The sequence below is a fragment of the Hyperolius riggenbachi genome, chromosome 2 (genome assembly GCF_040937935.1).
Source record: "Hyperolius riggenbachi isolate aHypRig1 chromosome 2, aHypRig1.pri, whole genome shotgun sequence".
NCBI lineage: Eukaryota > Metazoa > Chordata > Amphibia > Anura > Hyperoliidae > Hyperolius > Hyperolius riggenbachi.
In genome coordinates, this window is record NC_090647.1 from 504,025,808 (window position 1) to 504,050,509 (window position 24,702).

Below are 24,702 nucleotides of genomic sequence, written 5' to 3' on the forward strand. Positions count from 1 at the left end.
TGCATGAGGACAAAAAGCGTGCGGATATAGCAGCAATGCTTTTTGCCGCCATGCAGTCATAAATGTAATACAGATGAGAGGTTCAATAAACAGGGACCGGAAACGCTACACCATCCCAGATGTTCATTGGTCATGTTACTTGGTTGGGGTCCTGGAGTGTTGCGTAGTCATTTCCAATCCAGGATTGATTCATTTTAATTTGAGTCAGACGGTCTGCATTTTCTGTGGAGAGGCGGATACGCCGATCTGTGACGATGCCTCCGGCAGCACTGAAACAGCGTTCCGACATAACGCTGGCTGCCGGGCAAGCCAGCACCTCTATTGCGTACATTGCCAGTTCGTGCCAGGTGTCTAGCTTCGATACCCAATAGTTGAAGGGTGCAGATGGATTGTTCGACACAGCTACGTCATCTGACATGTAGTCCTTGACCATCTTCTCCAGGCGATCGGTGTTGGAGGTGGATCTGCACGCTTGCTGTTCAGTGGGCTGCTGCTGCATGGGTGTCAGAAAATTTTCCCACTCCAAGGACACTGCCGATACCATTCCCTTTTGGGCACTAGCTGCGGCTTGCGTTGTTTGCTGCCCTCCTGGTCGTCCTGGGTTTGCGGAAGTCAGTCTGTCGGCGTACAACTGGCTAGAGGAGGGGGAGGATGTCAATCTCCTCTCTAAAGTCTCCACAAGGGCCTGCTGGTATTCTTCCATTTTGACCTGTCTGACTCTTTCTTCAAGCAGTTTTGGAACATTGTGTTTGTACCGTGGATCCAGAAGGGTATAAACCCAGTAATTGGTGTTGTCCAGAATGCGCACAATGCGTGGGTCGCGTTCAATGCAGTCTAGCATGAATTGAGCCATGTGTGCCAGAGTCCTACCAGAATCCTCATCATCCTCTTGTGAGCGTTGTGATAGTTGTTGTGATGCATCATAGTCGTCACCTTCCTCCTGGTCTGCTTCTGCTGACCATTCGCGCTGAATTGTGGAAGTCCAACGTGCACCGCTCTGGCCCTCGTCAGTGGTGGCATGAAATTCCTGCTCCAACTCCAGCTGTTCCTCCTCCTCTTCTTCGTCATAGCTGCTGGGGCCAGCGTTCCCTGAGGCGGATGGCCTGATGTTGGTACCATCACGCTGATCGTTTTCTCCTTCAGATTCCCCCAGTTGCATCATGACAGCTGTTTCCTTGATTTTCAACATTGACCTCTTCAGTAAACACAGCAGTGGTATGGTAATGCTGACTGAAGAGTTGTCACTGCTCACAAGCAACGTGGATTGCTCAAAATTTTGGAGGACTTGGCAGAGGTCCAACATGTTGGCCCAATCGGATCCACAGAAGCTTGGCAGCTGTCCGGATGCGCCTCGGTACTGCACCGTCATGTACTGGACCACTGCACTCTTCTGCTCACAAAAGCGTGCTAGCATGTGCAGCGTAGAATTCCAGCGCGTAGGGACATCACACAGCAAGCGATGGTGGGGGAGATTGAAGCGCTCCTGCATCTTGGCGAGTGCCCCCGAAGCAGTACTGGAATTTCTACAATGTTTGGCCACTCGACGCACCTTCAACAGAAGATCGGCCACGCCTGGGTATGTCCTCAGGAACCGCTGAACTACTAGGTTCATCACGTGCGCCAGCCAAGGGAAGTGTGTCAGCTTAGCCAACCTTAAAGCGCGAATGAGATTACTCCCATTATCACACACAACCATGCCCGGTTTCAGGTCCAGCGGTGCCAGCCACAAATCCGTCTGTTCGTTTATTCCCTTCCAAATTTCCTCCCCTGTGTGCTGCTTATCCCCAAGGCAGATCAGCTTCAGCAACGCTTGCTGACGCATGCCAACAGCTGTGCTGCACTGCTTCCACGATCCTACTGCTGCTGGGTTAGCGTTTCCGGATGAGGTACAGCTTTGAGATGCGTTGGAGGAGAAGGAGTCAGAGAGGTAGGTGCTGCTGTTGTTATCCAGTGGGAGGGACGGCGGTGCAGCTGTTTGCGGCGTGGGCAACACCCGCGCCGTAGCAGGTGAGGAATCGCTGCCAGGCTCCACAAGGTTCACCCAGTGCGCGGTAAGGGAGATGTATCGACCCTGGCCGAACGCACTCGTCCAGGTGTCAGTGGTGAGGTGAACCTTGCAGGCAACGGCATACTTCAAGCTTCGGGTTATTTTGCTGACCACGTGCTCATGCAACTCAGGCACTGCAGAGCGCGCAAAGTGGTAGCGGCTGGGAACCACGTAACGTGGGATGGCCACTGACATCATGCCCTTGAAGCTGTTTGTCTCCACCACTCGATATGGCAGCATTTCGCAGGCCAGAAGCTTGGCTATGCTGGCTGTTACTGCCACGGCCCGGGGGTCATTTGCTGGCAATTTCCTCTTGCGCTGCACACGGAAGGGCTGTTGGTTGTTGTGTTTGATGAACACTGGGAGACCTCAAGAGCACTACTCCGGAAAGTGACAGTGTCAGCGTCATCTGATGTTTGTGAATGTTGTGAACCACGCAATGGCTGGGCTACTGCTGCTGCTGAGGCGGGTCTGGTGGTGAGTCTGGTGAACCCAAGGGAGGCAGTGTTGCTGGTACCCTGTCCTGCCGCGTTTGCCCACAGAGTGGGATGTTTGGATAGCATGTGGCGGCTCATGCTGGTGGTGGAGAGGTTGTTAATACTTTTCCCCCTGCTCAGGCGGGTCTTGCACACCTTGCAAATCGCCATGGTAACATCCTCAGTGCAGTCTTCAAAGAAAGCCCAGACTTTGGAGCACCTGCCTCCTTGCTGGCGATTTCTGTTTGCTCCTCTTTTGCCTCTCACTTGAACTTCCACGCTTGTGGTGCCTGAAATTGCGCGCCGCCTACCTTGTGGCACAAGGCGAACTCGTGCAGCAGTGGGTTCTTCAACAGACTCATCTGTGCTGCTGCTACGACGGCGATGTTCTCGTTCACAAACAAAATCTGGGTCTATGTCCACATTGTCCATACCCTCCTCTTCCATCTCCTCAAACTCGTCATATGTCATTGTGGGGGGCCGCCGCCGTGGAGTAGAGCTCCCCAGAACAACCTCTGCGCAGCTCACTCCAACGTCGTCTTCCAGATCTTGTCGGCCGACCTCCTGCAATTGCAACCCCTCCTGCCCAACTTGCTCTGGGATTTGGGTTTCCGAGACCTCCTCGAACTCGCCTTGTATTTCAGTGCGCGGTGCATTTCCCACAGTTAATGGTTGTGAATCCGGGCACAACATTTCTGGCTGTTCCTCCATTGACCTTTGAAAGGTGGAAGTTTGTTGGGCTGGGAATAGCTCCTGCGAATACCCCATTGTGTCCTGAAGTAATTCATCGGACTGGTTATCTGGCAGTTGTGTGCGTGGTGTCGCTGCCGGTTGTGTCAGCTTTGTGCCCACTGGCTCCTTGTAACTGGCTGAGGACTCGGACCTCGTGCGTGATGTGCTGGTGCTGCTTAACCCACTGCTGGACGCTTGAGAGGTCATCCAAGTAATTATCTGGTCCTGTTATTTTGGATTTGTGAGGGTTGTTGTCCTGGACAACATGGGCGGTATTGAGTGGGTTTTCTTGGGTGCTCCCCTGTGGCCTGTACGTGAACCGTCAGGGAAAACACCTCTTCCCTTGCCCCTTCCTCTTTCACCGGATTTCTTCCTCATTTCACTTATCCTTACAGTACACGCTGACTGGCAGCAGTACAGTGGCAGTACAGAAATGCTATACAGTACCACTATTCCCAGCAGCGACACAGAGCACAATGCTATACAGTGGCGGGTGAGCGGTGTACCACTATTCCCAGCAGCGACACAGAGCACAATGCTATACAGTGGCGGGTGAGCGGTGTACTACTGTTCCCAGGCCCAGCAGACACAGAGTGGAAGTAAAAACAATGCTATATAGTCTGGCTGAGCGGTGTACACAGAGTGGCAGTACACACAATGCTATATAGTCTGGCTGAGCGGTGTACACAGAGTGGCAGTACACACAATGCTATATAGTCTGGCTGAGCGGTGTACACAGAGTGGCAGTACACACAATGCTATATAGTCTGGCTGAGCGGTGTACACAGAGTGGCAGTACACACAATGCTATATAGTCTGGCTGAGCGGTGTACACAGAGTGGCAGTACACACAATGATATATAGTCTGGCTGAGCCGTGTACACAGAGTGGCAGTACACACAATGCTATATAGTCTGGCTGAGCCGTGTACACAGAGTGTCAGAAAACACAATGCTATATATAGCGTGGCTGAGCGAGGTGCACAGTGGCAGTACACACAATGCTATATAGTTAGGCTGAGCCGTGTACACAGAGTGTCAGTAAACAATGGTATATAGTCTGGCTGAGCGGTGTACACAGAGTGTCAGTAAACAATGGTATATAGTCTGGCTGAGCGGTGTACACAGAGTGGCAGTAAACACAATGCTATATATAGCGTGGCTGAGCGAGGTGCACAGTGGCAGTACACACAATGCTATATAGTCAGGCTAAGCCGTGTACACAGAGTGTCAGAAAACACAATGCTATATATAGCGTGGCTGAGCGAGGTGCATAGTGGCAGTACACACAATGCTATATAGTCAGGCTAAGCCGTGTACACAGAGTGTCAGAAAACACAATGCTATATATAGCGTGGCTGAGCGAGGTGCACAGTGGCAGTACACACAATGCTATATAGCCAGGCTAAGCCGTGTACACAGAGTGTCAGAAAACACAATGCTATATATAGCGTGGCTGAGCGAGGTACACAGTGGCAGTAAACAATGCTATATATATAGTGTGGCTGAGCGAGCGGTGTACTACTGTTCCCAGCAGCGACACACAATGACTGGGGGGGACCCTGGCTAGCGTGGCTGGAGAGCGAACTACCCTGCCTGCCTACCCAAAGCTAAACCCACAGAGAAATGGCGGAGATATGACGTGGTTCGGGTATTTATTTACCCGAACCACGTGACCGTTCGGCCAATCAGAGCGCGTTCGGGCCCGAACCACGTGGGAACGTTTGGCCATGCGCTCTTAGTTCGGCCATGTTGCCGAACGGTTTGGCCGAGCACCGTCAGGTGTTCGGCCGAACTCGAACATCACCCGAACAGGGTGATGTTCTGCAGAACCCGAACAGTGGCGAACACTGTTCGCCCAACACTAATTGCCATCCTTAAATTCAGCGTGAATAAGAACGTTTCCAAATAATTGGTGTTATTTATCTGGAGAAGTAAGATTACCTTTCTTATTTATTTATATGATCAGCTATATATTGGGTCCATCCACAAAAATAATCAGACCAAGTTTTATTCAGCACATAAGCTTTGTACATAGTAGAAGGTATGTTGCACGGTGGGGATTGGGACTCGATCGTTCAGGCGACATTGCAGGGTTGAGGCCTGCAGGCTAGCGACGGGTTCTGTTTCTATGTGGGAGGAGGGTCAATGGTGTGACATCACATAGCATACGGGGTGAGTTGGGAGAACAATACTGACCGAGGCATTGGTGGGCATTGGAGGCTGTTGTACACACACCCAGAGCTGGGACAAGGTCCTCCAGCACCCAAGGCTGAGACACCAAAGTGCGCCCCTCCATCCCTCCCACCCCAGCCATCACACACTGATTGCTATTAAACTAAGAGGGCCACAGGGCCCACAACCTCCCCAACACCTTAATATGTAGTTATCTGGCTTGCAGTCACTGCCATGTATCCCCTTTTCTTATTTCTTTCTGCTTCAAACACAATTAGGAATGACAGCTGAATGAATTCTGCGCCCCCTCCTACACTGCGCCCTGAGGCTGGAGCCTCTCCAGCCTATGCCTCGGCCCGGCCCTGCGACACACCAGATTCTCGGCAGAGGTGATCATTATCAGCCACCTGGGCCGAGTTTCAGTTAGCATGTGTATGAGAGTCTAGTCAAAACATGATGAGGTCAAATTAGTGCCTAAAACAATGGCATTTCTCAGACAAGGTAAAGAAGGGTACTCAAACTTTTTCTGGTTGCCAGGATTAGCAGTCGCCTACATAGTTGGTGTGGCCTACCGGCAATGGAGAAAGAGGTGCCTCATAACAGCTCCCGACATTCTCATTTCCAGCCAGCTCAAGGATCTTGTGGTGCCAACACAATTGTGACAGGAGGTGAGGGGACAGTTACCGGTACTTCTTAGAGGCACCAGGCACTCGGCAGACCTGCAATATGATGGGGAAAAGGAGGAGAGCAGGAAGTTAGAGCTTGGAAAATCACTTATATAGCCTACGGGTGACATAAGTGTCTAAAACCGTTATACGATTGTCTATTTTCAAATAAAGAGGAAAGCCAACAACTTCCTCTCATTTTAACATTTTTTTTTACTGTTTTTCCTTTTTGAGCACCTCCTATCCACCAGCCATATCTGTATAAAACAAACTTCAGTTGAGTGAGAATCATAATTTCACTTTTGCATGTAAAGATGGAACGGTTAGTTGTGAGACTGTGAGACCATTTCTTGGTAGGTCTGCCAAGTGCTTTGTGTCTGGTTTTTGAATATGTCCTTTATAGGCATTTGGAATTAAGCACAGCGTGATGATGTCATTATGACAAACCCCTACCAACACCTATTGGAGAGGCTGTAAAGAAGCCATGTGTTTCTCAACATGAACATTAAGAATAAGTAATGCATCTATGGAATTTGGGCACTATAATTAAAATGATTATCACAGTGCCCTTGTGATCAGGGAAGTGCAGGTGAAACATGCAAATTGATTTTCAAATCAGATCTAAGCACAGTACTCCTAAAATGCCCCACAAAACAAAATTTTGATTTATACATGGGTGTGTTTTGTGCCACTACTCCACACACTTGCAACCTCCCCTAATAGCAGAGTATCAGTAGCAGAGGTGCTTCAAGAAGAGCCTCACCTGATCCAGTGCCAGTATGACACAACACCAGGTCTTCCATCCGATCCATCCTCTAATGGCTGCAACTTTCTCTCTCTACTTCCTGGTTCTGGTAGATTGAGGCAGGTAGAGATCAGCCACTGCAGGGGATGGATCAGGTGGGAGACCCAGTGTAGTGGCATTCTGCTGGTACTCTGCTATTAGGAGAGCATGGGGGATCACTAGACTACTAAGGGATGCGGTATGGGGATGGGGGGACCATCAGACCACCAAGGCATACTGTAAGGGGGAGGGGAAACCACTAGACCACCAAGGAAGATTTATTAGGATTAGTGGAGCCATTAGACCACCAGGGAAGCTGTATGAGGATGGGGGACCACTAGACCGCCTGGCAAGCTATACAGAATAGGGGGAACCAGTAGAACACCAGGTAATACTGTGATGGTATTAGGGATGATCACAGAAATGCAACTTGTTCCGAGTTGATGCAAATGTATGCAAATTTTTATGCCAATGTATGCAGCTTGACAATGGACCAATCAATTTACACCTGAGTTTAAATTGATTGGTCCATTTTCAAACTGCATACATTTGCATACACATTTGCATAATTTTGGAACAATTTGAATCTCATTGATCATCCCTAGATGGTATGGGGGAGAACCATGTTAAATGTAGTGGCTTGGATTTCTACCCTTGGTTTGTACTCAAATCCAACAATGTTTCAAAAATGAATACTTTGTTTATATTTGAGTATTTACTGTATGGTATGTGGAAACAGCCCTGAGATGGTTACCGTGTGTACAAAACATATTCTAACACCCATGACTGAAAGAAGAACTTTAACCCAAGATTTAACTTCATTCCAATCAGTAACTGATACCCCCTTTCCCATGAGAAATCTATTCCTTTTCTGAAACGGATCATCGGGGAGGTCTGTGTGGCTGATATTGTGATGAAACCACTCCCACAGTGTGATGCCATGACCATGATCCTGACCGTTTGCTGTCTGTGAACTTTGTTGCATTGTGGGAAATAACAGCTTTTTCCAACTGCCAAGCAAGCAGTGTCTCCCTCTGTGCTCTCAGTAAACTAACATTCCATACAGGCCACCTTGCAGGACTAAAGCTGCCACCACCAGTGATAAATGTCAGAATGTAAATCAGAAATGTACAGAGGTGCCGAGTGTTGTTTGTTTTGCTGGATGCTGTAACTCCTTTTTCTATTGCCTGAGGAAGCGGGCGCTGACCCGTGAAACGCGGTGCTTTGTTTTATCTGGAGTTCATTAATAAATAGACTGAATGTACAGTCGTGTTGTGTCTGCTTGGAGGAGGTAAGTCCACCACTGCCTCCTCTAATTATTAATTTTTTGTTTTTTTAAGCTCCTTTAAAACCCCTTTTATCCTTTTGGCGCCTCTGTTCTCTCCTATATAAGAATGTAAATCAGGGAGAGGAAAGATTTTACAATGGGAAAACTCTGACTAAATAATGTGTAAATGAATATTGTAAAAAAAAAAAAAGCATTTTTATTCATTATGTTATTTTTACTACAGTTCCTCCTGAAGGTTAGCATGTGAGCAGGCGATGTGAAGCATGGTCTTGTCTATGGAAAAGGTGTGGGGATGGTCAGAAATGCCCATTTTTAATTCTGTGGAAATTCTGATTTTCGCCAATGCTTTCTGACATTCGTTTTTCAGATTTCTGATTTTCAGTTTTTTTCTGATCTTCCGTTTTACAGATTTCCATTTTTCAGATTTTCTGTTTTTCAGATTTTTGGATTTTCAAATTTCTGAGGAGTATTTTGTTTGTCATGTTTTTGCATTGATTTTTTTGAAAATCGGAAAAATAGAATCTTGTGATTGGTTTAAAATGAACGCGGGAATACGATTTTTGCCAAAAAATGTGTTATTCTCTGATTGGTCCAATGCTACTGAGTTCTGTAATTGGGCTAAAATTATGTTTAGTTGTGGTAAATCTGATTTCTGCAGAATTCGGTTTTCCGAATTCTTGGAACTGTGGTAGTATCAATTTGGTGCAATCTGAACGAGCATCCCTAAAAAGGCGGGGGGCCCTCTGGAGAGATAGCCAATAGTTATTGCTGTAAAACTTCAACCTGGTTGAGTGTAAATCTTTCGAGCATGCTTAGTTTCAAAGGACAGACAGGACTACAATAGACATAAAATTATTGCCTGCTGTGATCATAAACTGCTGGATCAAGCAGCAATTATCTAACCTCTGTAGGTAGATTTAGTTACTGAGCTATTCTGTTTTTTGAAATGGAAAAAAGATCTCCACATTTTTTGCAAGTATAATAAACCTTTATGAAAGCATAACACTCATCGCACAGGGTAGAAATATGAAGAAAAGTCAACGACTACGCCAAGTTAACAGAAGTAAGCGTCTTCGGCTCTGCCGGGCAGACCTGTTAACACAGAGATCTGCTGAGCGCTGCATTTATGTTTTAGCACCTCGTGAAACACACATTCTGCAGTAATTACCGCCTGCAAGATGTCTCTCAACAGGCAAACGCAAAGATTATTAGGCTGGAATTTACAGACGGGTGTAGCAGTGCAAGCAACTGGTTTACAGATGGCTTTGTCGTACTAATGAGAAAAGGCCACAATAACCTTTTCAAAAAATCTCTGTATTGTTTGTAAAAGAGGACCTGTCACAAATAAAAACAGGTGGAATGTACAGCTTATAAATGTATAGGTGCTGGGTGGAGTGCATACGTAATATAACTGTATAGGGATTTTTGGTTTGTATATTTGCTATGTTATGGGGTGCATCTCTACATATTTTTAGGGATGGTCGGAAATGAAGATGTCCAATTCTGCGGAATCTCCGATTTCCGCCAATGCCGATTCCACGGGTTTCCAACTTCCGGATTTCCTTTTTCTGATTTCCAGTTTCCGATTCCTGAGGAGTCTCTTTGGGTAATTTTTTTGCATTCTCTGATTGGCCAAACACTTCCGAGTTGATTAACTGGCGTATAACGAGTGAAGTTACCACCACCGGGATGCGGCTGGGAGGCAAAACTTGCATTAGCAGAGGTCCCCGGAAGCGTGCTCCTTTCAAAGAAGACTAGTCAAAAGCTTGAGAAAAACAGCAAGGGCACCCTTGCTGTTTTTCACAAGATTTTGACTTCCGAGTTGACTCTGCATTCTTAGACTGGTCCAATACTTCCAAGTTCTGTGATTGGGCTACAATTAATGCAGTATTTCTGCGGAAATCCAATCTCTGCTTTCAGATTTCCAGTCAGAAATGCTGATTTTCCAATTGGAATTGTGGAAATTTACATTCCTCAAAATCTGAATGAGCATCTCTACATATTTTAGTACCTTGTTAAAGTGTACCTGAGGCACCATGTGTCTATTGCTTTGGACACAGAGGCATGTAACCACATACCTCTGTGTCCTTTCTGCTTTATTGTGGGTCCCTCCTGGCCACTGTACTCGCCCCTCAAAAAAGAAAAAAATCAAGCCTCTGTGTGCTGTGTACTGCCTCTCTCCCGCCCCTTCTCTGCAGCTCCCTGGCCTTTCCCCTCCTCTCTGTGCTCTGCAATCAGAGCACAGTGTGGAGCTGCAGAGACATGACTCCGGGGTCATGGCCATTTAAAAAAAACTAGACTAGTTACTGTCGGCTGCAGGAGCGTCGGGGAGCAGTGGTAAGCGGCACTACCTGATCCGTCTCGCCCCTGGATCAGGTAGTACTTTTTTTTAGTTATAGCGCCAGCTCGGGTTGGTGTAGATAGATAGACTGATAGATAGAAAGCTAAATAGACCCAGAGGCATTCTAAGGGAGTAGCACAGGGAGCGGCCCACCCTGGGTCTGCAGTGCAGTGTCCCAGCTACCCCCTTGCAGCTACCCACTTGCAGCTATCTCACCTGCCAGCGATGTTAGACTTCTTGTCACGGCTAAACTCTCCCCCTAGTTCTGCCATCACTTTTTGCATGCGTCTAATCGTGGGATGCAGGAAGTGTTGCAAGGCAGTAGGGAAGAGCTGAGGGATGACAGGAAGTCTCACAGTGGACTCCACGATGGAGCAGGTAAGAACAGCACATTTTCAAGCTGCAAATACTCTGCATGGCTACCTATACTGTGGGCAACTATTCCAGGCTATCTATACTGTGGGCAACTATTCCAGGCTACCTATACTGCAGGCAGCTATTCCAGAACACCTTTACTGGGAGCAACTATTCCACGCTACCTATACGGGGCATCTATTCCAGGCTACCTATACTGGGGGCAAATATTCCAGGCTACCCATACTGGGGAAACTATTCAGGCTACCTATACTGTGGCAACTATAGAAGGCTACCTATACTGTGGGCAAATATTCCAGGCTACCTATACTGTGGGCAACTATTCCAGGCTACCTATACTGGTAGGAACTATTCAAGGCTACCTACTACCTATACTGGGGACAACTATTCCAGGCTACCTATATTGGGGGCACCTATACCTGGCATTACCAGCTGTGACGCTCTTAGCACGCCACACCCACGGCTTTCCTTTTTTTTTTTTCAAAGGTTCAAAGCACCCACCTACATCTAGTGACACTCCAAACCTACCACTTATTTACTTTTTCCTCTTTTTTGGGGGGGGGGAGGAGGGGGGGATTTCACTGGATTGACGCAGGTGCAATTCACTTTTTTCCTTAGTTTTCTCCAAGTTGATATTTTCACACCTTGTCAATAACATGCATTTTATACCTCAAACTACTTGGTATTTTGTAATTGCGAAATGCTAAAAAGTTTTTTATAAAGAGAAGATGAAAAATTATCACCTGGGACAAAAAGGAAATTGCACATGGGCCAAAGATGGATAGATAGATAGATAGATAGATAGATAGATAGATAGGTAGATAGATAGATAGATAGATAGATAGATAGATAGATAGATAGATAATAAAATAGTTACAAGAGTTAATAGTTTAGTAACCCATAATGCAACACCTCTCTAATGCTACATATATCCCTGTTTCTTCCCTAAACCCTCCAAGCCTTGCTAATAATAACTCTCCCCAAACAAACAGTTGTTATTGGTACTACACTGATGATGACATTATAGGAACCAGCTGTGTGTGGATAGCCCGCACCACAATATCCCTCCCCACAATAACCCATGCAAAATGTTTTCCTTATTCCTGAACTCTGGGTAAACTTTTACAACTGTTTTATAGCTTGCAGCTCCCTTGTTTACAGAACCTCACCCCTTCCCTCTGCCACGAACACGTCTTTATATCAATCACAAATCGACTATTTGTGCCATTAACCCTCCCCGCTAAATCTACCCCACCGCATTCATAAAACACAATGATTATTAGACATAGGCAGCATTCCTTTTAGAAAGCACCAGAGCGTGCTCTGGCCAAAACAGAGCCAATAAAAGCATAGAAATGTTAAAACATAGCACATGTACATTTTACTATCAATAAAAGTGTAATCTAAACCTTATTACTGAGAAAGTTATTAGATATTGTTTTAATATATCATCTGTGGTTTATTGTTTATAAATACTTTCAGGGTTTTTCACAAATATAGTGTGTTGATTTCATTGATGGAGGTTAGATATACATTGTGGACATCCAGAAGAAAGGGGCGGGGACCAAATGTTGCGGCGACAATGTGGATTTATTGTGACAGCTTCTGGATTACAAGCACCACGCAAACATGAAACATCAATCAGATTGCCACTGCTGATACGTGATGGCTCCTGCCGTGTGTGGCGAGATAAGCAGAGGTGGGAGTGTAAGCGGGTGTGTGGGCCCTAAAAGGACTCAATGGTGGCTGACTCTGCATTCGTATATGTACGCCACCAGTGAGTTGGGCATCGGGTGACGAGAATGATGGCTCAATCTGCTGCCACTCAAGTTTCTGGTGGTGTAAAATACCAACTCTGAGGGAAAAGTATTTTGGGGTCCAGCAGAGTGCACTAGTACTATAGCAACAGCTAAGTCATGCGCTACATGGATGAAAGCACCAGCTTTGCCGCTTTGCATCTCTGCAGGATGCTTGGTCACATTTTTGTCCCCGGCTGGCACGCGGAAGTGCAGAGCGGAGCTAAACAGGCTGAGGCTGTGCCCCTTCCTCCCTCAGCCATAGTGATTGTAGTTGATAAGAGTGTGGGAATTACGTCATGGACGTGTGGGAAGAGGAGAGGCGGAGCTTATCTAGTAGTGCATGCAGAGTATGCAAATAAATGTAAAGTTCACCACTATGAAGGCACTAATGGGAATATATTATTCAAAGCTTAAATACCAATGTGCAGAAGTGGTGGATTGGACTAATGCACAGTTTCTCTTTCCCATTTCGGCATCATTTTCACCATCTGCCACATCAATAAAAGGAACAGTGAACAAGGTGCAAAACAGTGCAAAACCAAATAGTGCACTTAAATAAAAGAAAACTGACAGACTTTTGCAGTTGTGTACAAAAAAGGCAAACATGTGAACGGTGGCGTATCTAGAGGGGTGCAGGCAATGCTCGTGCCATAGGCGCCACAAGATAATGAGAGGTGTCCCTCAGTTTAAATAGCTCCACAAGTATAGGTAGTGAGAGGCATCCCCCAGTATAATGGTGCAACACGAGAATGGAGGGGCAGGCATGGCTAGTACCATGGGTACCACAGTGGCTTCATGGAATGCTTTGATGAGGATCAGGCAAGCTTGGTTAATAGTAGTGATGTGAATAGCTCCATCTATTCATAGTGAATAGACTGCATGTTTACAATACTGTATATTTAGTACTTATGGTCAGAAAAGGATTACAATGAAATGGGACCTTAGACAAGAAAGCACTTTTTGCCCAGCACTGATAGTCACCTGGCTTTTTTAATCTAGAGTTGGTGGAGGTTAGCAGTCACCAGGCCCCCAGACTCTCTCCGGGCCCTAGGCAGCTGCCTAGAATTGCCTTGTGGATGATCCGGCTCTGCTTTTGATAGTAAATAACATACTACAGTTAGTGGAGTTTACATTTACTGAGTGAGTGACTTCTTATTTCTTGAGTCAGATAATGTGTGGGGTGAACAGCAGGCCATCTGGAGAGAATTCCTCACAGCTGAAGTGTGTTTCTCCCTGGGCAAAATCTATCACTTAATTGGGGTCTTTTTTTTTTCTCTGGCGTAAACCTTCGAAAACATCTTGTACAATGTTTAACCACTTTTGCTGTTGAGGAATGTACCACTTTGCTTTACTACTGTGCCGTGGATTCTTCTGCATTGGTTCCCACCACTGCTATGTGTGCAGTTGATATTTCTATAGTAGTCATTCATAATCAAGCTTTTGCATGTCTTCCCTATTACACTGAACTTCTTTGAAAATGCAGACTTAGATATTTGTACAATTTTACCAATTCTATGTACTATATTTACTCGCATATAAGCCAAGGAACCCACTTTCCCCCCAGAAACCAGGAAAAAGTGATTGATTTACATATAAGCCCCCTCTCCAGTATAGCCCCCTCCACAGTAGCCAGATGTGCCCCCAGTACAATTCATCCCCTCCCCGCATAGCCAGATGTGCCCCAAGGATGATACAAGTGCGTCTCAAGACTCCACTAGATGGCGTCATAGATATGAGACACAGCGATTGCCACACAGGAAGAACACCAGATCATTGCACCGCTGACATGTTGCTTGCATGCTCTGCTCCACAAGCCAGGGGACACAGGTATTCTTCAGCAGCAGACACTACACACCATGTTGCGGGGGATGGGGGCCCGGAAATAGCAGGGAGCCAGCTGGCAAGAGAAGGATCACTAGAACGCTTCTCTGCCAGTAACAAAACCTGCTCAACCATCCGTTCACCTTCACTGACTCGCATATAAGCCGAGGGGGTAACTTTGCAGCACATTTTTTTTGTGCTGAAAAATTTGGCTGATACGCGAGTATATAAGGTAATATGAAGGACTACCTAAAATATCCATAGTATATTCACTTGGTTTAACCTTCTACTACATAGATAAGAACGCACAAAAAGATTGTATCATTAGTTGACACCTTACAAAGTTTATATCTGCCTCTATGGGAGATGTGATTTGATTGATCAAGATTGGTGCAAAAAAAAAAAAAAAAAAAGTGGTACAATTGCCCATACAGACAAATCTTCAACCATTGAACTTGTTGACTGTTCCCTATACTCAGATGCATCGTTCTCAACCATGCAAGAGTTTAGTTAGATTGTGAGCTTTTCTGAATTACAGTCAAAACAGGAAGTTTAAAATCAGCATGATACCATTTATTGACTAACTCAAAAGATGTAAAGCAAGCAAGTGAGAAAATCCACTTCAGGTATGATAATTACACTAGTAGAAGGAAGGCTGTGAATAACATAAAATAAAGCAGATTACCTTAATACTACAACCCAGGTATTTGCTTCAGACCAGGGAGTCGACCAGTCACACCCGTATCCACCTAAGGTGCTGCAACAGTCCAAATAAAAATTCACGACTGGGTCTCGACCTGGATTTTAGGCCTGATTGGCCAATTTTATTATATGTACCACAGTGCAAAAAAAGTGTTTTTGCACTGTGGTACATATAATAAAATTGGCCAATCAGGCCTAAAATCCAGGTCGAGACCCAGTCGTGAATTTTTATGTGAATAACATAAAGCCTTCCCATTCTACCATCTGGCCCACCGTTCCAGCGCTGTCCTCCAGTGTAGCTATTCTACATATTGGCTCTTTGGAAATACTCATATCTCCAAGTAGTTCCCAGGACAAGTGCATCCCTACTGGGCATGTGCGAGTCCAGTCTGTGCATGCCCAGTAGGGATGCGCTCGTCCAATGGAGCTCTTTGACACATAGTAGGACAGCACTTGAACGACGACCTGGACAGAGGAACGGAAGGCTCTATGGTATTGAGAACCTTTTTTCTACTAAGGTAAGTATATAACCTGAAGTGAGTTCCCACACCGGAGGACGGTATGGGAACCACCTATAGGATCCAGAGGCTTCCCTCTTCTCAGGTAAGTCCAAGTTTTTTGAGGTATAATTTTTCATACTCCTAGGAATACATGGAAAGCCCTCTGTTCTAATTTTCTGAGTTACTCTGAGGAACTCCAGTGAAAATAATGTAATAAAAAAGTGCTTCATTTTTACAATAATTATGTATAAATAATTAAGTCAGTTTGCCCAATGTAAAATCTTTCCTCTCCCTGATTTACATTCTGACATTTATCACATGGTGACATTTTTACTGCTGGTAGGTGATGTCAGTGGAAGCAGATGCTGCTTGCTTTTTTGGCATTTGGAAACAACTGTAACCAGTTATTGCCCACAATGCAACAAGGTTCACAGACAGGAAACTGCCAGGACCATGGTCCTAACAGTTTCCTGTGGGAGGGGTTTTGCCATAATATCAGCCATACAGAGCCCCCTGATGATCCATTTGTGAAAAGGAAATATTTCTCATAGGAAAGGGTGTATCAGCTACTGATTGAGATGAAGTTCAGTTCTTGGTTATGGTTTCTCTTTAACTTACAAATGCCAATTCTTGGATTCGAAATGTTCTTTTTAAACTGGTGACCACCAGGGTACAATATCCCACTATTGAGGTACAGTTAGCAAATGTGACATGGAATGCTCAATGTAAATTACTCCCCACTGCAGCCTTTGTTAGTTTGACAATAAGCATGTTACTGGATCCACCCCGAAGCAGAAATTGTGAGCTCCAATGGGGATTCTCTGTGTAACTGATTGAAATGGGTCAGAAAAGTTACTTCACTAGGCTAGCAAAACTCTTCCTTATTAATGAGGTAATGTAATAATGCTAGAATACTAGTAGAGTCAGATGGAACCAGAGCTTCCCATGGGGTTGATTTACTAAAGGTTGGGGAACACTGGAGAATGCTGGACAACCAAAGTGATAATAATTGCTATGTAAAAAGTTAGTAAATGTGGTCATCATGGTGTTTTAGTGGCTAGCAATCTCGTCTTGCAGTGCTAGACTCCCAGTTTCAATGCCCTGCCTGGGCGCTGTTTATAAATTGTCTGTTGCGCTTTTGTCCGAAAACATGTTGGTTGGTTAATTTGAAGTAGGTGAATTGGGCACCAGCTACACCAGGCGCTCCTGTGCATTGCAATGTTAATTGCAGTATATGGCGTCAAACATGGGAGTTGGGAACCTCCTGAGTTGCTAGTGGAGATTCAACTAGCATTAGGCAGAATGGGCAGCACGGTGGCGTAGTGGTTAGCTCTCTCGCCTTGCAGCGCTGGGTCCCTGGTTCGAATCCCAGGCAGGGCACTATCTGCAAAGAGTTTGTATGTTCTCTCCGTGTCTGCGTGGGTTTCCTCCGGGCACTCCGGTTTCCTCCCACATTCCAAAAACATACAGATAAGTTAATTGGCTCCCCCTAAAAATTAGCCCTAAAACTACAGTACTTATACTACATAATATAGACATATGGCAATGGTAGGGATTAGATTGTGAGCTCCTTTGAGGGACAGTTAGTGACAAGACAATATATATATATATATACACTGTACAGCGCTGCGTAATATGTCGGCGCTATATAAATACTAAATAATAATAATAATAATAATATTAGCCGATTGGCTATTACTCACCAATTGGTTAATACTTCGACTAGGGTGTTTGGATGTAGCCGGTCGACTAGTACTTTGATTGTCGGGAACTAATAATTGTGGCGCATCTGGAGATTCCTGGGAGGAGAACCTAATACTGGGGACACATCTGGCTATAATGTGTGTGTGGAGGGGCTAATCCTGGGGACTCATCTGGCTAGCTTTAGAGGAATACACACGCCTTATACAGGGGCAAATGTATATATCTATACTGGGGGGGCAAATACAGGGTACACATCAGGCTGTGGGGGGGAGGGGGTGATAGTGGGGACACATCTTGCTATACTGGGGGGCTGATACTGGGAACCCATCTGGCTATCTTTGCGGGGGGGACGACCTAATATTCATGGTATGGCTAACTATCTATAGGGGGCCTAATACAGGGGGGGGGCACCTCTGGCTATCTATATTGGGGAGGACCTAATGCTGGGGCACATCTCACTACTTATATTGGGGGGACCCACCTAATACTGGGGTAATGTCTGCTACCTACATTACGGTGGGCAGAATGCCGGGGGCAAGGGGGTCATTTTAAAATCTTTAGTGCTGGAGAATAGGGATGATCAATGAGATGCAATTTTTGTTTCAAAATTATGCAAATTTGTATGCAAATGTATGCAGTTTGAAAACGTACCAATCAATTTAAACCCAGGTTTAAATGAATTGGTCCATTTTTAAATTGCATATATTTGCATATATTTGCATCAACTCAGAACAATTTGCATATCTGTGATCATCCCTACTGGAGAACCTTGGCCGGCCCTGCCATTGGAGCATATGGGGATGCCACTAGGCTACTGGTACAATCATTTTAAGTAAGGGGGACCCTGAGTCAAACGGGGAAATGTAATAGGATAAAACGTAATAATGGGGATGCAGTACAACCTATTACAAATAATGTACAATTTGACCATGCCCACTTTTTAGACCATGCCCACTTTTAAGACACACTTTCTACATAATAAAATTATTAAGTAACCTCCCTTACTAAACTTTTCTTCTTTACCATTAAAAATACTTTTACTATTTCCTAATTCCTAAAGGGAAAAGTACACATTGGGCTTGATTCACAAAACGGTGCTAACTGTTAGCACGCTGTGTAAAGTGGTTCGCGTGATAACGGTTATTGTGTGGAAAAATTTGCGCTCAGGCGTTAATGCGAATTTTTCGTGCATTAGAGGTCGCATTTGCGCGATAAATTCGCGTTATCGCACAAACATAATCGTTGAAAAACGTGCGTTTACGCGCGAACGCGAATTTTTGCGTAAATTACCGTTTTTCGCTAGAAACCTGTTTTTTCATGCAAAAACGTGCTAAAACGCATGGAAAGCAATGCTAACAGCCGTGCTAACAGTTAGCACCGTTTTGAGAATCAAGCCCATTGTAGCAAAAAAACACCTTTATTTCAGAATCAAATATCATCATCACCATAAATTGTGACCGGAATATAATTTACGGTAAGTTTTGTGATAAAAAAGTAGAAAGAGTCAAATCATATTTGTGATTATTATCTACTATAGCACTTTTTATTTTTAAACTGGAATTTCTTATGAAAATGCATAGAAAACCAATTTCTTCTTGGGACAAAATACCACCTAATAAAAGTCTAGTTTGTCTTGAAAAAAATGATTTTTAGGTGGCATATGTAGGGATAAAGTTATTGCTGATTAAATAGGGACATACTGTAGCTAAAATGCTAAAAGGTCTGGATGCAAATATAGGGTTTAAAGTGGATCCGAGATAAACTTTTACTCATTGCATAATTGTGTTCATTTCATATAGTTTATAGGGCATTCCTCAAGCCAAATACTTTTTTTGTTTTGTTTTAATACTCTAATTTCCTATAAACTAAACAAGCCTCATCCACAGCTCCTTTTGTGCCTTGGCACTGTAGCAAGGGCTTATGGGAGCTCAGTCTGGGCAGGAGGAGGAGGTTACTAGCCATTGATTTCAGAGGCAGAGGGGAGGAGGAGAGTGGACTGAATTTGCACACAGGCAAGCTGACAGCATCTCCAGCCATCAGCCTGTGACAATGTGACAAACAGAACATGACTGCCCTCATTGTATCACAGGAATAAATAATCATAAACTTTTGAAGCTGTTTGCAGCTAGATATGCTGTGTAAACTAAATCTAAACTTTAGTTAAGATATATAGACAAGTTACTTGTTATAGTTAGTTTTTCATCTCGGATCTGCTTTAAAGGACCTCTGTCGCGAAAATCTTAAAATTTAAAATACATGTAAACATACACAAATAAGAAATACGTTTCTTCCAGAGTAAAATGAGCCATGAATTACTTGTCTCCTATGTGGCTGTCACTTACAGTAAGTAGTAGAAATTTGACATTACCAACAGATTTTGGACTAGCCCATCTTCTCATGGGGGTTTCTCAGGGTTGTCTTTATTTTCAAAAGCACTTGGTGAATGTCAGTTGCTCCGTCCAACTGCCAAAAAAGTGTGCAGTGAGCTGCCAGCATCTTTGTATAAATATTTATCAGGGAATGTCCTTACAAAGAATAAAGGCCATGCTGAGAATCCCCCATGAAGAGATGGACTAACCCAAAACCTGTCGGTAATGTCAGATTTCTACTACCTACTGTAAGTGATAGCAACATGGGAGAAAAGTAATGTATGGCTCATTTTACTCTGGAAGAAATTTACTTTTTATTTGTATGTGTTTTAAATTTTAGGATTTTCGCAAACAGTTCCTCTTTAACCACTTAACGACAATGTATCGTATTGAAACATCATGTTTTAGCCTGTTAACGTCCACTCCACACGTGTGCGCTCCGTTCACACCGCCATTTCCGTCGGGATTCCGTGTTCAATGATTGGGGAAGAGCACCAAGCGGTCCCCTACCCAATCGCAATGCCTGGAATGAATAGACGTGACCGCGATCAGTGGCCACGTCCATTCATAAAACAGGAAACATGACTTAAAGGAAACCTTAACTCTAAAAAAAATTAGTTTTACTTACCTGGGGCATCTACCAGCCCCCTGCAGCCATCCTGTGCCCTCACAGTCACTCATGGCTCCTCTAGTCCCCCGCTGCCAGCTAGTTTCGTTTTTGCCGACTGGGAGTCGGCCGGCCGCCATGCGTAAGTTTTTACGTTTTACGCATTTTTTACATTTTTACGCGTTACGTATGTAATACGTACAATTTTATGCATTACACCCGTAACGCGTAAAAATGTACTTGTGGATGTCTGCAATAGCTTCCTGCACCAGCAGGAATGCGTAAAAACGTACGCATGGCGGCCAGCCGACTCCCAGTCGGCAAAAACAAAACTAGCTGGCACTAGCTGGCCCCAGGTAAGTAAAGTTCATTTTTATTTTTTTTAGAGTTATGGTTCCCTTTAAATGTAGAAAAAAAAAAGTGAACACTTCCTATAACGGGAGAGTGTTCACTAGCGCCATCTTGTGGCCAAAAAGTAAAATTACACATACATGCATACACAATACTAATAAAATGAATAACTTTCATTACCAAAAAACACTTGTAAAAAAAATCAGCTTTAAAAAAAAATTACATAAATAGTTGCCTTAGGGACTTTTTTAATCTATATTTTATGAGGGAAAGTTACTTTTACTTTACTACATAGAGGCTTGTAATTATGGACCGGACAAAATAAAAAAAAAAAAAAAACAGAAAAATAACACCTATATTTCAAATTAATGTAATGTTGCCATAGATTGTTATAGGGACATAATTTAAATGGTTTAATAATCGGGACAACTGGGCAAATAAAATGTGTCAGTTTTATCCACAGGAAAACGTTTAATTTTAAAACTATAATGGCTGAAACCTGAGAAATAATACTTTTTTTCCATTATTTTCTGATTTTTCCCATTAAACGCCTTTAGATTAAAAAAATTCTTAGCAAAATGTACAACCCACAGAAAGCCTAAATGGTGGGGAAAAAACGAGGTATAGATCATTTTCTTGTGATAAGTAGTAATAAAGTTAATAGGGAATAAAAAGGCCTGACAGGTGAAAATTGCTCTGGTCCGTTAGGGTAAAAACCCTTGGGGGTGAACTGGTTAAATGGTTTGCAAATCATTGCATTGTTTTTGTGAGACACCACAATGTTTCCAAACAACATGCTTCAGAAAGAGAGTTCTGAGTGTGGTTTGTACTGGCTGCCCTCATTAAATCATATTACCATTCTGACTTTGTAAAAAAACAATTACTAAGTACCGGTAGTTAAAACGCAATTTAAATATAAGCACAAATGTTAAAAATCCAATAGGCAGCTCTTGTGTCCTTTTCCGTGCTACAATCTGCAATCATTGACATTTCCTCTATGGTGAAATCCTGTTCCCAGTGGGTCATATTTAAACCATCTGCAGCCAGATGGAAGTGTAAAGTGAAAGGATTGTTTTTCAATTTGCAGCTGTCTGGGTGTGCGTGAAGCGGGTCTGACGGCTGAACTGTAAACATGACTTCTACTAAATAGTAAGGTGGGCTTTTGCAAAGGTGCCTCCGAATTCCAAGCACAGATTTTCATTGACTGTTTAGCTTCATAAAGCGTAGTATTGAAAGACTTTTTATAATCTGTTAATAATTATTTGCAAAGAATGCTTCATATGAACATTTTTGAGTGACAAAAGAGCTGTGTATTAGGTAAACCTGTCATTTCCCCAAGGAACAAAAAGAGCATCCAAAGCCCCATAACCATGCATGGCACAGCTACAGGGATTCGGATAGTTAATTGGCTTGCACAAGTGCCAACATCCTTCTCGGAGACGGACGGCCAGCGCTAGTGGAAACCGGTCCTTAGAGAAATGATTACAGAACCTTGTAGCATCTGCTTTTTGCATAACTCTTGTTTCCTGAGTCCCCTTTTACACTTACTCATGCTGATTCACTAACCGGCACTAAGCGAGCCTTATGACCTAGCGGGCGTAAACCATGGAATTAGATGGCTTACGCTCACACATCATGCACAGCCCAGGGCAGTGTTCAAGCAGCCGTTAATAGTGCGCGGTGCGACAATAACATCGCACCCACTGCCCTGTAAACGTCGCACTTGGTGCGCCGAAAACGGTGGATTGGGTGCCCCGTGAAGCAGCACATTGATGCGCCATTTCGGGGGCACCTGATGCGCCATTTTCGGTGCACCATGTGTGACGTTTACAGGGCAGCGGGTGCGACGTTATTGCACACTCTTAATGGCTGCGCGCACACTGCCCTGGGCTATGCGCGATGTAGCTTTGCGCGGCTATTAGTGCCCGCAAAGCTACATTTTAGGCACTGAGTGGCTTTTCACTCTGGCGCTAATGGCGCTAATACTTAGCGCCGGTTAGTGAATCAAGCCCACTGTGTCACACTGTGTACGGTACTCTTCCCCGTTTATTAGGGTGATGCAGAAAAGGCAGGTAACATTGAACACTGTGTGGCTATATTACCGGCCCGTACTGAACCTAGTAACGCTCGTTGACCGGATTCGATAGCATTACCATAGCAACCCACGTAAACAGTGTACGCATGGTACGGAAGTAGCGTATCGCGCACCACACCACTGCTTTACACTGTTTATGCACATTGCTATGGTAACACTCCAGCTCTATCGGCACAACGAGCTTTACTAGGTTCAGTACAAGCCGGTAACATTGCCGCGCGGTGTACAATGTTATCGGCCTTTTTCTGCATCAACCCCTTTGAGTCTTGCCACATTGTTTGTGATACGATGCAAAGGAAGTGCTCCGGCCTCTGTAGAAATAGCGCACAAGCTGCAGTGCCTTACCCTGCGACTCCTGGAAGTGCAGCGGAAGCGCCATGTTAATTTTTTTTTTTTTGCAGTTGCACCGCAGCTATAGCACATCACAGTGCAATGACTGTTCACCTACGGTGCAGTGTGATTGTTCTGAATCACACCGCTACTGCAACACGATAGTATGAAAGGACCCTAATCAAGTTTTCCTTTTAACTTACCTCCCTACTCTTTCTGGCCTGTAGACACACATGGCCGGCCTTTGACCTGGGCGACTGGAGGGGTCGCTCAGGGCGCCACCTCTCAAGGGCGCATGTGCACTGGACAGTGTCTGCCCCTCGCCGCCCTTCTCTTTCTCTCCACCTCCACTCCATCTGTAATGAGAGCGGGGCTACAAGAAAATGCTCACCGATGTCCACAAATGCGGACATCGGCGGCCATTTTCTTGTAGCCCCGCTCTAACTACAGATAGAGCAGAGGCGGGGAGAGAAGAGTGATGTCAGCGCTGGAACGCGGAAGTCAGGTCAGACATTCCCGACTCGCTGCCGCAGAAGGGGGGGGGGGCTAGGGGCAACTATACTACCTATACAGGGGAAAATATATTACCTACACTGGGGGAAACTATGCTATCTATACTGGGGGCAACTATACTACCTATACGGGGGCAAATATACTACCTACACTGGGGGAAACTATGCAATCTATACTGGGGACAACTATGCTACCTATACGGGGGCTACTATACTAACTACTTATACTGGGGGCACCTATGCCTGGCTACTTATATTGTGGGCACCTACTCATGAGATCCTATACTGAGGGCACCTATACTTGACTATCTTCAAAAAGGTGGAAACCACTGTCCTAGGAGATATCTCAGGAGTAAAGGTGAATTGCATATGGGCGTGTGTGTGTGTGCGCGTGCGCGTGTGCGTGCGTGCGTGTGCATGTGTGTGTGTGTGTGTGTGTGTGTGCGTGCGCACGCGCAAAGAGGCTGGGGGGGCATCAAAATCAGGTTTGGTTTGGCGCAGGGTGCTGTGAAACCTAAGGCCGGCCCTGTAGACACACATCAGGCTCAACATTCATCCCCCCCCTGGGTTCAGCATGATGACTTTGCTAATTATGTGTACTGGAGAAGCATACGATCCATGACATATAAATGATCAATGCTCATGGTGCAGAGGTGTACATCAGCCAGATCAGCATATTACCTGCACATAGCTGCCTTTTTATAATCACTACAACCTTCTACCGATGCTCATTAATAAAGGTTAATTCATGTTAATGACTAACAGCTCACTAATAGCTCTAGACATTTATTATTAAGCAAGGTACATAGAACCTCTTCCACCCAATTATTCTTCCATCCTGGGCAGCTCTTGATAGGTATAAATAAAATAACAGCCACAACAGCTATAAAATCATAACCACACTTTATCCAATACAAATACCGTTTTACAAAGAGAACATATCTCACGTTAACAGGGATCTATAGGAGAGATATCAAATCTTAAAGCCTGTCTCCATAAAAAATAATAAACAAAATACACTTACCCTTTA

The 24,702-nt window shown here is 44.7% G+C and overlaps 1 long non-coding RNA gene across 2 annotated transcripts in view; it reads right to left on the reverse strand.

The window, feature by feature from the left end:
• The window catches only part of LOC137547203 (uncharacterized), a 172,595-nt gene that overhangs the window by 6,870 nt on the left and 141,023 nt on the right, over nucleotides 1-24,702 (reverse strand). For both annotated transcript variants that reach the window (XR_011026516.1, XR_011026515.1), the window contains exon 4: nucleotides 6,002-6,148. This is a non-coding gene — a long non-coding RNA (uncharacterized lncRNA). The remainder of the gene's footprint in view (nucleotides 1-6,001; nucleotides 6,149-24,702) is intronic.